This window comes from Amphibalanus amphitrite, unplaced genomic scaffold (genome assembly GCF_019059575.1).
Source record: "Amphibalanus amphitrite isolate SeventyFive unplaced genomic scaffold, NRLGWU_Aamphi_draft 000010F_arrow, whole genome shotgun sequence".
In the NCBI taxonomy this organism is placed as follows: domain Eukaryota; kingdom Metazoa; phylum Arthropoda; class Thecostraca; order Balanomorpha; family Balanidae; genus Amphibalanus; species Amphibalanus amphitrite.
The window spans coordinates 1939616-1952750 of record NW_024881506.1 but is presented as its reverse complement, the minus strand read 5'-3'; the positions used below and the strand labels follow the sequence as shown (position 1 = coordinate 1952750).

General features: G+C 44.5%; 1 long non-coding RNA gene across 1 annotated transcript; it reads left to right on the top strand.

Annotated features, from left to right (window-relative positions):
- Positions 1-2387: 2387 nt before the first annotated feature.
- Positions 2388-7158, top strand: LOC122381315. Its single transcript, XR_006256514.1, has 3 exons — positions 2388-2863; positions 3355-3475; positions 6662-7158. It is a non-coding gene; the product is annotated as an uncharacterized LOC122381315 (long non-coding RNA).
- The last annotated feature ends 5977 nt before the right edge of the window (positions 7159-13135 follow it).

Genomic DNA, 13135 nt, shown 5'->3' with positions numbered 1-13135 from the left:
CTTCGCATGGAGATGAACAATGGAACAATCATGCAAACCATTCACTTAAATGCTTTAGGAAACATTTTGCCTTGTTTGATTCATTACGGTGTGCTTCATAATTGGTAGCAAGCCTGTCTCAAATAGCCCCACCGACTTTCAGTATATCTGTTTTCACGTCACCAGGGCTACATACAAAAACTTACTTTCAAAATTTTACTGTCGTTGACTTTAAAATAGTTCTTGATGATCATCCTGTCATTTTGAAAGTTTAGGGTCACATCATATTATAATAACCAACCTTAGCATACCTATAGTGATGCAATTTTATACCCTACCGAAATGAAGTGTCCTACGAAAAAATGATAAGATTGAATATAAAGGACATGTACCTAACAGGCTTTGCAAAAACAATTGTTGCCAAATGATCAAAATTGAATTTCCAATTGTATGGCATTTAAAAAATCATCTCTAGCTTGACCGATTTTCTTCAATTTATAGGGTGTTCACTAAAAATTGACACAAACTTTGAATGACTGCACATCAAAAGTGAAGCAAGCTATTACGATGCAACTTAGCATGGAGATAAAAGGGACATTTTTGTATCATACCGAACATAAAATTTCATGGGTGTAATGAAAACAGTCGCGTTGGAGGTCGTTTTAAATAAGGCCCACCGAAAGCCAATTGGCACGCTTTCCCAAAATAGTACGTCAATGGGAGAGTCTGGCACGTACAAATACCTAATGAAAGCTTAAAATGTCGAAATTAGTTACATACCGTATGGTGGGACGAAAGTTCTAGTGGGTCAGAAAGTCAGAGTCAGGAGTCAGAAAATCTGAAGTGGTGCAAATGTGAAGATACTGACGAAAGGAAAGGTCGGGGCCCCGAAAATGCACGTGGAGGGGCTTTTTGGCACCTCACGATGCAATGCTGCCGATCAGTAAGGTATTAACTGTGCCTAAGCGAAGAACATATATCACACCTGAGGCTAGGATGAGTTACAACCGGCGTAAATGATTTCTCGAAGCGACTGGGAACAACATAAGGCAAGAGAAGTAAATAAACAAAGGTCAAGAAAGCGCCACAAATTGCAGAAAACGACCGATCTATTTAAGGAAGAAAAATCACGTTTTTGTCAAAGGGCGACAATTTACTAGACAATGGAGTGTTCTGTAGTGATGTTATCAATGATACAAGAGCTAACGTCCATTTAGCATCCTAGCTAACGCTGGATGCCGTGGTACGTGTGTTATTTCAGAGCATATCATCAGTTCGACTTTATTCCTCTAGGCCGGTCCTTTACAATATGATACTTTCTGAGTCAAGTGTATTATTTAGCACTAGAGGTTCATGCAGAACAACATATGTAACCAGAAGGTGATCTTCTGGTCCGACCTCGCGCCAGCACACTAATCAAGGGGCGCCTTGGGGGCTCCGGCCGATGTAAAAATTGCATGATTGAAACAAGGCCCGATAAGCCATTTGCCACGACTGAAATTAACAAATGAGTATCTAATGTGATTTGCCGAAGGCAAATTACGTATATTGGTGTCTTTAAATTTGATACAAAATATCAACTGGCTGCTCATTACCGCCATGAATTGGCCAAATTCACGGTCCACTGGTGCCAGACCTTGTGAAAACACTTACAAGAAAATGTCCAAAAAATGACCTACGGGAATCAGGCAAATCTGTTGACGCTCAACGGTTTGCAGCAGATGCAATGTGCATTACCTACAACAATGCCTCGTTTGTTTAAATCGGTACATTTTTACCGAAGATACAGCCTGCTAAACTTTGTCTCAATTTTTAGTGAACACCCTGTATTTGCAACTAAAACTGTCTCAAATATGGGGCTATTTGATGGGGCTACTCTATGGGGCTATTTGAGACAGGTTTTAACTAAAAAAAAAAATAGTCTTAATCAATATTACTAGCTGAACCAAAATGCCCCTATACTGTATGAAAGAGCTTGCAGAGAACTACATTTTTGCAAGTTATATGCTGTTAGAAATATGAACCGTCTTAAAGGGAGAGGCCAAAAACTGTAAAGTCCGTTTCAAAGAGTCCCACTTTACGGTATCGAAAAGGTGATACTGAGGTTGGTGGTTTGGATCCCATCGGCGTCTTCAACTTTCGCGTCATCGTCATCTGTCATTTTATGTTTTTTCGGATACATTCGCAACGGCGTGCACCTAAAAAATCAGAGGTAAGCATTCTTCTAATGAACATGTTGCATAAGAGAAATGTTTGCAGTCCAACCGATCGGTTCGGTTTCGGTATTTTCTAATGGTTTTGGTTTGTATTTGGTTTGGTATCGGCGTTCTGGTTTTCTGTGATTGACATCACTAATGCATAGAACTATGCGGACGTAGCCAACACTGTAAAAAATGTTAGCACAGTTTGAGTTTTCTGACTCACTTTAACGATGTGTTCAAACAACTAACTTGCTAATGAATCCGTATTTATCGAGTAATTTAAACCTTATTGCGAAGCAAAACACGGTTAGTCCAAATCAGGATGAACTAGCTCGGAATCCCCATGTACAATGACACTGTTCGAGTAATCGCCATGTATTCATACCCGCAATTGGCGGACACTGTGTTCCGAAACACGAATACGATTTTGTGGAAGCATTTTTGCGCACGGTTCTACCGTGTTGAATGACACGTTGCCGTGTTTTACCCCTCTGCGTCGAGTTTAAAAACCCGAATGGGGTTATTTGGGCCGCGATCTTGAGGGACATTAACACCAATTAACACTGTGGGTTGTTAACTTACTCGGTTCAGTTTCGCGCCAAATGCAGCGCCGCGTGGGCCTCAGTCGCCATCTTTGTGCGATCCAGAGAGGTCGTGTCTGTGCTGCGTGTGACGTCTTGTTGGTAAGTACAAGTGATGCTTGCTCCAAATTTTTCTTAGCAATAACATCATTGATATTAAATGTCTTTTAGGCGTGGTTACATAAATATTATCCGTGTAGTGACTACATAGTGTGCCGTTATGGATGGAAAGGAGGAGCCCTCGGCCCTGATTCTCATTCTGCCACTCCACCACTGGTGGCTATGTGTGCGTTTGTAAACATGCTACTTACATGAATAATTTTGACTGTACCTTTTCAACTTTTGCCATGTATCTACCAGCTAGTTATAATTAGTCTGCCTGGTTTCTCTCTTGCCCTCTCTCTCTCTCTCTCTCTCTCTCTCTCTCTCTCTCTCTCTCTCTCTCTCTCTCTCTCTCTCTCTCTCTCTCTCTCTCTCTCTCTCTCTCTCTCTCTCTTTTCCATGGTATCTCCCTCTGCTTTTCTATTTGTCTGTGGATAAGAAGTAGGTAGACATCTGTTTGGCTGCGAACTTACACAATTTATTTGTTTCAGAATACGGCTCAAGATGAGCAGAATGAAGGTAAATCTCCAAGTCCCACAGTCAGAGCTCAAGACTGTGAGGCAGGACTTCATTCCTTGATGAATGCGGCTCAACTGCTAACAGGATAAGAAGGTATTGTCCTATTTCTGCCGATTTATTATTTCACATATCACGAATCACAATTAGTGTCTGCATGGGACTCTGTTGTATTTTAGTAGACTAGGGTTTTGTCTTCTATAATATGAAGCCGATATTGAAAATTAAAATCACATGTTTAACATATTTATTATCGTCAAAAGCATAACCGATTACCCAAATCCGACGAGAGCCCGGGCGCCCCGGCGCCCCGCTCTACCCCTGCGCTCTCCCTCTCTCGTCCCGCTCCCGTGGTCAGCTGTCCCGCTGTCCAAGCGCCAGGCCGTTGCCATAGCGACGGCTGATGGCCTCCTCCGGCGGACGGATCCGGACGCCGAAACTCAGCCGTCTGTATTTTGATGGTTCTTATAGGTATCTTGTTTTGATGTGCATTGGCTATTGGGTTGATCAGGGTCAGAGGCGGATCCAGCTCAGAGTTTTTGGGGGGTAAACCATAACAATTTATCGATTCTTTCCATGCATCGTCCATAGGCGTAATGTTAAAATTATGCCGTTTGGGGGGCAAATGCCCATTTTGCCCCCCCCCCTGGATCCGCCACTGATCAGGGTTGATGTTGGACGTTACCGATAATAGGTATAAACTATAGAGTCGATGGTGAACTTACCTAATCGCCAAGTATGTGTTAGTTTATAAACGTTGGCCTTTCGTGTAGAGTATAATGGCAGGGAATGGCCATTTAGAGGTCAAGGGACGGTCACTTCAGTAAAGGGTGCGAGCTTAACCCGCGACGCCCGCGACCCGCTGGGGAGTGGGAGGCACCCCTGTTGTTTTACGCTGATAACTCAAAAACGGCCGCGATTTTTAACTCGCCGATTCTAGTACTCCTCCGGACATCAATTTCACTCAACTCCTGAAAAATGCGTCCTAGGTCACCTTGGGTCATGAGTTATGGGGGTCAAACTGAGGTCATGTTCGGACATTTTCCGTCTAAAAAATAAAAAAGTCGTTCACGGGAATAAATCACAAAATAGATTTTCAATCAAAAGACTCAAAAATCGCACATTAGGTACAAAATGCATGGCAAAGGAAACTGCTACCACAAATTTTCCGAAAAAGAAATATCAATATTTTGATATTTCTAAATCTACACTCAAAACTCCTCCAGTTTTTTTTTTTAATTTAGGGAAGTTAAAAACGGAGCATATGTCGCAGAGATCCTTATTCAGTATTGCCTTTACAGGGTGTCTCAAAAAAGTGTCACGGTTTTGAACATCTCCCGTTTCGTAACCATACACATCCTAAAAATTAACAAAATATGTGTCTGTAAAACTGCCAGTGATATAGTTATTTGAAAGACTAAAAAATAAAAAGCGACTGTTCTCGTGACGTCCGATTTTTTTCAGCACTTGTTAGGTACTGAAAGTAGTCTAGAGTAATATCTACGATACTTACCCCTCTCTTCCTGACTAAATAGGTATCAACGTTTTGTCGTCTCTTTTAAATGATAAGTCACTTTAATAAAATGTTTGTCATTATAAACTGCTACAATTTGACCTTGCTCGCCGTCCTGTGATGTCATAGGTCAAAGAAAAATGACGTCGGGGAGACGCGTCGAATAACCTATAAGTTGACCCGAAAAGGTCAACTTAAAAATTTGACCTCAGGTCAAGGTCACGGAAGAGGTCATGTTGCAAGTCATTCGATTCGTATTGTTAAGCTGAACACATTCCTGGTGTTTTCAGAAACTGTTTGAGACGGTTCGTGACCTGAGATGACCTCAGAGGCATTTAAGGGGGTCACAAGTGCAATTTTCCGGTTCATTGTGCCATGTTCATCTGTGTCCCGATGTTTGAGGGTATTTACGGCCAAAAGAAGCGGATTTCAATTTTCTTCCATTGACTAAAAGTCAATGGAGGGGTCACAAAATCGACCTGACCTTAGGTCACAGATATCAAAATTCCGAGAAATGCAAATTGTTCATACTGACAAGCTCATGCAATAACATGAGTTTCAAACTTCTGGGATGTACGAATATACTTTAGAAATGACTGAATCACAAAGTTTAACCCTCGCCCGTATAGGGGGGGGGGGTCGAACGGACCCCCCCCCCTCGGTTTTTCGCAAATAACTCGCGTAAAAAGCGGCCGATCGCGACGAAACTTTCAGTACCCTCGCGTTAATCAATTTTACACCTACCCTGAAATTTTCATGACCCTGACCCTAATGACCTTTGACCTGTGACCTACTTTTCGAGACCATGTTTGGCCGGAATCGCGATTCGGCGTATGTCGGCTCGCATTAGCCGCGCGTTTGCAGTCTTTTCGTGGTTTTAAGCGTTCAAACATGGGATATGATGTTGCTCCCATGCATTAGGGTTGGTGTCAAGGTCACCGGAAGGTCAGGTCAGGTCATAGACATTTGATGACCTCGGTTCACTTTTCGAGTTTTACATGTTTCTAGGCCAGTTTTTTTAGCTGAATTCGAATTTAGCAACCATATGAACATTTAAGAAGTGGTTTTAGCACCTTCGTAACATGTTACGAAGCTGTCAGAGACGGTTGCCACCTACTACGAATACCTTTACTGGTTGACCTGACCTGACCTGACCCGACCTGGCCTAAATGCATGAAGACATCATCTGTGATCAAAATTAACATGATATTCGTGATCAGCACCCCGAAAAATCCCATAACAGCCACGCTTTACGACTTTCTAACAGGTCCCGATTTTCCCGACTTTTGGGTCATTGACCTGACCTGGAAGGTCAACCGATGACCTAGTACCTTAAAATTGGGTATCATCGGCTTCCTCTCGTCACGGGCAATACGCTCGTTTTTTTCCGCGAAGCTCTAGCTTGATCAGGGGCGAAACGGCAAGGGGGGTCCAACGGCCCCCCCCCCCCTTATACGTTCGCGGCTGGAAAAACACCAATACGGGCGAGGGTTAAAGAGGCATGATCACTTAACTTGGACTGTGACCTGACCTTATGTGACCCGGGATCGAAAATATTACTCACGATGTGAAATTGATGTATTATAAGCTATACCAAGTTTCGCAGCGCTGCTCGCCGATTTTTTTTTACACTCGCAAAAAAAACTGGCAAGTGTGGCCAACGCTCCCCCCCCCCGACCCCCCACCCGTGCGAAGGTTAGAGTATGTATCATTATGCCGTTCATTCATGCACTTCGTCATTTACTGACATTATTTTTTTCTTATTTCAGACACGAACCAGGAGAAGTTGGACGCTTTTTAGAATTTCCTCTCGTACCGCTATAGTGTCATGGGTGGAGGGGAGCGAGGCTGCCATCTCCGAAGACAACACGCCTCTGAGTGTGCGCCTCCTAGTTTGTGCGGCAATGTTTTCGGTGTTCAATGAGAAAATTCAATGCCCCAGCGCTCAGAACTCCCAGCTAGTATTGACGCAATAGCTCTCCCAAATGTCGACCGGAAAGTCGTTAAAAAAATCGTTGCGACGATCGGCTCGACAAGCTGAAGACCGCGCCAGTGAATGCATGTGAAACGGCACCTCTACTCTCCCATCGCCAGGCCCAAAGACGTGTTGTTCATAGGTGTCTTTCACAATACTAGTGTTGCTGATCGCGGAGGACCACTGTCCACTGCTCGTCCGCCGTGGTGTTACTTCTGATGAGGCTCAGAGCGCATGTGTATTGTTTATACTGTGAACAATCTGTTGAAATATATAATGAGTAGATCTGTACTCTGAGACTTAATGAACTTGGCTAACGAGGATGTGTGTTAAAGCAAAACGAACTGTTACACGCCTCAATAATTATGTGGAATGAGTTGTATAAATGTATACCTCATGTCGATTTATTGCGGTTAAAGACGTTACCTCTGTTTAAACGCGGCTGGGCCTGTTACAGCCCCGTTTGCATCAAAGAAGGTACGCCTTTCATCGCAATAAGTCCACATGAATTATATATTCATATATTCATTCAACGTGATCATTGAATCGTGTAATGCAGCTCATCTTGCGTTAATATACATTCTAAAAGGAGGTACTGGACGGGAAGTATATGAACACGAACCGAGCTACGAAACACGTTACACGTTTATGGCGAGTTTACTATCATCTAATTTCCGGATATATTAACACAAATAAGTTTATGTAGCCGATAATTATCCGAGCCCAGAAACACCAGTGGTGTTATTGAACACTTAACATCTTTAATGCGAGCTATTTTACACGTTATTCGATACGCTAGAAACATGTTGGCGAGTTATCGAACTCGGTAACACGTCTTTATCGAGTTACCGAACACCACTTTTTGGAAAGTCAAAACTCATACCGAGTTATGTAGCACGGATTTACCGTGTATGAGAAAACACGATGGCGTGTTATGAGATACGGCTGTACCGAGTCGTTTTTGGCCATATAACACAAAACGTGCTATCATTTTTTACAGTGAATGGAAAGATGAAGATGAATGGATCAGATGAATGGTTATCATAGATTTATTGGGCGTACGCTATCGGCTTGTGAACGTAGGGGCCAAAAAATGCGTGTCTACAGGGTGTTTCATAAAGAATGTCAATTTTAAAATCGCCATATTAACCATATAAAACAATATATTTGCATAATTTACAGATTCACATACACCAGAAGACTTGGACATTTGGTTTTTGTCTGTTCACTTTTCTCTATCTAGACAAACGGTTCCACGACAGCCCAGTGAAGATCGACGCACTCTCGGTCCCGTCCACGAATATGGCGCACGGCCCGGAGCACTTCTTCGCAGTCCATGGGGAGTTAACGAAGTCTTGCTCTAAGTCTAAAGTGAACTCTAAAGTGAAGGGTTATCTCTAAAGCGAAGCCGAAACTTTCTCATAAATTTGGAGATGTTCTTAAAGGGACTATCCCACCTTCTAAAATGTTGTTAAAACCAGTTAAATTGTGCCCGACTTTATAGATTGGATGACCAGGAACACGGTTCTGGCATTTATTTTTCATTAAACATCTTAGGCTTCCCATATTCCAAACACAAACTTTCAAATATGTGACGTCACAGCCCAAAATTACCTCCCTCCCCAGGCCACATTACTGTCATAAAGCTGATTCTTTTTACTCTGTAGGCACCACAACAAAGTTCAGACCAAGTTTTAAGCGATTTTTCAACGAACAAACCCATTTAAATCAGAATGACTAAACGAGGTGACGTCAGGGCGTATTTTAACATGTTAACTGGGTCGGCAATTGCCGACCCAGTCACGGAGAATGCCGACCCAGTGACAGCCGTTTGCCGACCCAGTTGCCGCCCCCTCTAGGATGCAGCACGCACATGCAGGCTAGGTGCCGTCATTCATAGTGAGGCTGCTGCCCTCCAAAATGATAATGCCGCCTCTTAAAGTGAACCAGCCGTCTATAGAAAGTGATCATCCCGCAACTCAATGTGACAGTGCCGCCCCTAAATCTGTTAGTAGCCCCACTCAATGTAATGGTGCCGCCCTTCTAAGCATCTGTGGAGCCCCTCAATGTGATGACACCGCCCCTCAAGAAGATGATGCCGCCCCTTTCAGTATCGGTGGCGCCCCTCAATGTGATGGTGCCGCCCTCAAAGTGCCGGTGGCGCCCCTCAATGTGATGGTGCTGCCCGCCAACGAGTCGGTGGCGCCCTTTAAAATGATGCTGCCGCCCCTAATAGTGTCAGTGACGCCCTTCGAAGTGTCGGAGGAACCCACCAATATGATGGTGCCGCCCCTCTAGATATCCACATAGCCCCTCATTGTGATGGAGCCGCCCCTCAAGCAGATGATGCCGCCCCTCAAGAAGATGATGCCGCCCCTTTCAGTATCGGTTGCGCCCCTCAATGTGATGGTGCCTCCCTCAAAGTGCCAGTGGCGCCCCTAAATGTGATGGTGTCTCCTGTCAACGAGTCGGTGGCGCCCCTCAAAATGATGCTGCCGCCCCTAAAAGTGCTGGTGCCGCCCCTTAAAGTGTCAGTGGCGCCCTTCAAAGTTTTGGAGGAACTCATCAGTCATCAATACAATGTTGCCGCCCTCTAACTTTCTGTAGCGCCCCTCCATATACATAATGGTGCCGCTTCTCAAACCATCCGTGGCGCCCCTCAAAGTGATGGTGCCGCCCCTTACAGTGTCGGTGGTTTCTCCTCAAAAGTCAAGGTGCCGCCTCTCAAAGAAATGCTGGTGTCCCTCGAAGTGTCGGAGGCGCTCCTCAATGATGTTGCCGCCCCTCAAACCTTCCGTAACGCCCCTCCACGTCATGGTGCCGCCCCCAATGTGCTCATGGCGCCCTTAAATGTGATAGTAACGCCGGTCAAAGTGCTCCTGGCAGTGTCGGTGGCGCCCCGAACAGTATCGGTGGTGCCCCTCAAAGTGATGATGTCACCCTCAAACAAACGGTGGCGCCCTTCGAAGTATCGGAGTCCCTAAATATCATACCTATTGCCACCCATTAACCATTTGTAGCGCCCCTCCATATGATGAAGCCTCCCCTTAAAGTATCCGCGGCGTTCCTTAAAGTTACAGTGCCGCCCCTTACAATGTGGGTGGCGTCCTCAAAATAAAAGTGATGTTGCCCCCCCCCCCCCGAGTAATGTTGGCGTCTCTTCTTTAAGTATCGGAGGCGCTCCTCATTGTCAACTGCTCACATGGCGCCCTTCAATGTAATGGTGCCACCCCTCAACGCTCAAAGAGATAATTGACTCCTCACAGTGTCGGTAGTGTCCCTCAAAGTGGTTTAACCCGCGACCTGGTGGGGGGGGCTATTTTTTGCCCCCCCTCCAGACTTTTCGATATATCTCCAGAACCGCTGCGCCGATCGTCACCAAACTTTCAGTACCCTCCCGGACATCAATTTTACACATTGTGACCAAAAAATTTTCCAATGGCTATGATAGGTTGGCCGGAAATGACGTCAGAGTGACGTCATGTTCTGCCGTTTTCGACCCAAAAAAGGGTTTCGCGGGAACAGCTGTCAGGCCTATAGCTTTGCAAATACAGAAAAATGATAAGGACATAAAAGCTGTAGATTGGACAGGGCTACAAAACTGCTATCTCGGATTTGTGAAATTTTTGGATTTTGACCCCAAAAATCAAAAAATAGATTTTTTTGATATAATTATCGAAAAATCCAAAAAGTTTTTTGAATTTCGCAAAAAACGGAATATATGTGATAGTCCTTACCGCCTTCCATCCACATACCAAATTTGAGATTGATACCTCTTTTTTTGGCGAAGTTATAGCGAAAAAAACTGTTCAAAATTAATGACGTCAAATTTTCAAACTCAATTTTTAGCAATTCTAGACACCGTAGCGCAAAACAAAGACCACCATTAGACCGTGTCGGGTCGCGGCCGGCCGGCCGCGGACCATTTTCAGAAGTGGCGGGCAGACCGTGCGTCGAGTACTTGCTTTCTCGCGCGGCGGTACTGGGGTTCACTAGCATTGATTAAAATATTTTCATTTGCCATGAACTTGAAACTATACACTGTAATTAACGATCATTTGTCAATTTTTACAAATTCTTCGAAATTCTTCTTTGAAAGCAAATGATTTCATTTCACTTAAGAATTGTCTTGTCCACCACTACAACCACCACCCAGCCGCCATCCATTGGAAGAGATAGGCTCTGCGGCACAAAGTGTCGTTTTAAACTGGACTGGGAACCAATGTGTGATGCCATTTCGAGCTAAATTTATGCTCATTATGTACCTAGAAGCATTGGGAACAACGCTCTGACTGTACATTTTTAGATTTTTGCCTCTAAATGAAAATATTTACAATCAAGTACTTTGCGAGCGCAGTTTAGAAGCTCCCGTAATGTTAAAGTCCTATCTCCTACACGCATGTAAATACTGCTCTAGGGAACCAACAGTTCGCATCGTACTAGCTTTAAATTATATCCATATTGTTCCCAGTACTTTCCTGAACACTGTGGTGAGTGTACATTTTTCGTTTTTTGCTTTACAAGCGTAAAATTCGTCTGGTTTTACACCACTTCATTCGCCTCCATAGCCCCGTAACGGCGCCGCGCGGCCCAGCCGGCCTGCGCCCGCTGTAGTTCCAAACACTGCCCGATAGATGGCAGGCGCAGAAGTGGTCCCAGCCGTCCCGGTACGCTCCCCGTGACGAGCTGCATCGAATCAATACCCATTTTATGCAAAACCATCAACTTTAAAATTTGACCTTTTTTGGCCTGACCTTGACCTGACCTTGACCTGAACTTCACCAGAAAGTGACCTTAGCCGTACCTGATAGTCTTAAAACCAACACTATTGAGTTGGAAATGAAAAATTGGCCATAAAACATGCATCACACAACCTTAGTAAAGTTGGGCTCATGTGACCTGACCTGTGACCCTTGGTGACCTGACCTGTGACCTGACCTGGTATTGCCAGTGACCTCTAATAGCAACATATCTACTAGGCAACTGACGCCCTACCGCTGATTCTCGACAAAATGCGTTTTCCTCGGTGTTATAGCGCATTCCCTAAAACACCCGTGAACGGAGAAACATTTCATCTTTGACCTGACCTGTGACGTCATCGGTGACTCCGAGGTCAATGAAATTTGGTTTCCTGCGACAAATTTGACAGGCCTTTCGAACGCCGTTTGAATTTTGCGGATCCGTCCAGTAGTTTCGGAGATAGGAGGGGGTGCAAAAAATAGCGACCCCCCCCCCACCAGGTCGCGTTATAAACAGACCCCACCAGGGCGCGGGTTAACCCTCGCGGGCCCGGGGGGGGGGGGCGTTTTTCGCCCCCCCTGGCGAATATTTGCGATAACTCCCGAACGCTTAGGGATAGGAAGGCGAAACTTTCAGTACCTTTTCTCCCATCAATTTGACATCTTCTGAAGTAAAAAATTTGGACCTAGCCCCCTTGATGACGTCACAAGGTCCATTTTTCTAGACCCCTGCACGGCAAACTTCGGCGTCACAGACGCAAACTTTAAATAGCTGCTAAAAATAGAGTTTTAGAGATAAAGACAAATTACGAGCACGGCTGTGTAGCGTTTGACCTAGAGAAAAATAGAAAAATAGTTTTGGTGACCTGAGGTCAGAGGTCAGGTCAACGACCCCGAAATGTGGTTTTAGTTTTTCGCAAATAACTTCGACAAAAATGGTCCTAGAGCTACGGCAGTGGTACCATCGCATTCGCCTTGTCAAGCCGCGTCGAATGATATATATTTTGTTCGGAAAAGGTCAAGTTTCATGTTGACCTCATATGACCTCGAATGACCTCTGGTTGACCTTGACACATGAAAGGTCGTTTATGATGGATTTGTACCCGCTGATCACGAATCTGGCATCTATTTTCCTCTAAGCATTCATTTAGAGCTTCCGGATGGCAAAATTGTCTTATTTATTATTACTAACTTGAATCAGTGAAATAGCCTCTAGCAGGGATACTCTTCTGTGACCTTGACCTTTGAGCAGCCTTGTATCGTAAGATGAACCACAAATAGGGAACTGATAAGCCTCAAAATATTTCAAAACATCTTGGAAGTTAGCACGCAAGATGTGCGAAAAAGTGCCAAGTTTGAGGTCAATTTTGAGCGTGACCTTGACCTTGACCTTTGATTTGGAGCACATTTTCAGAATCCTCAGATTCTCTTCTTTCGTTTGACACCCAATTTTGCCATTTTGATGCAGCCTGCCGTCCTCTAGAAGGCTTACTTTGAGACCACTACACATGTGCCGGTTTTGGCCTTTG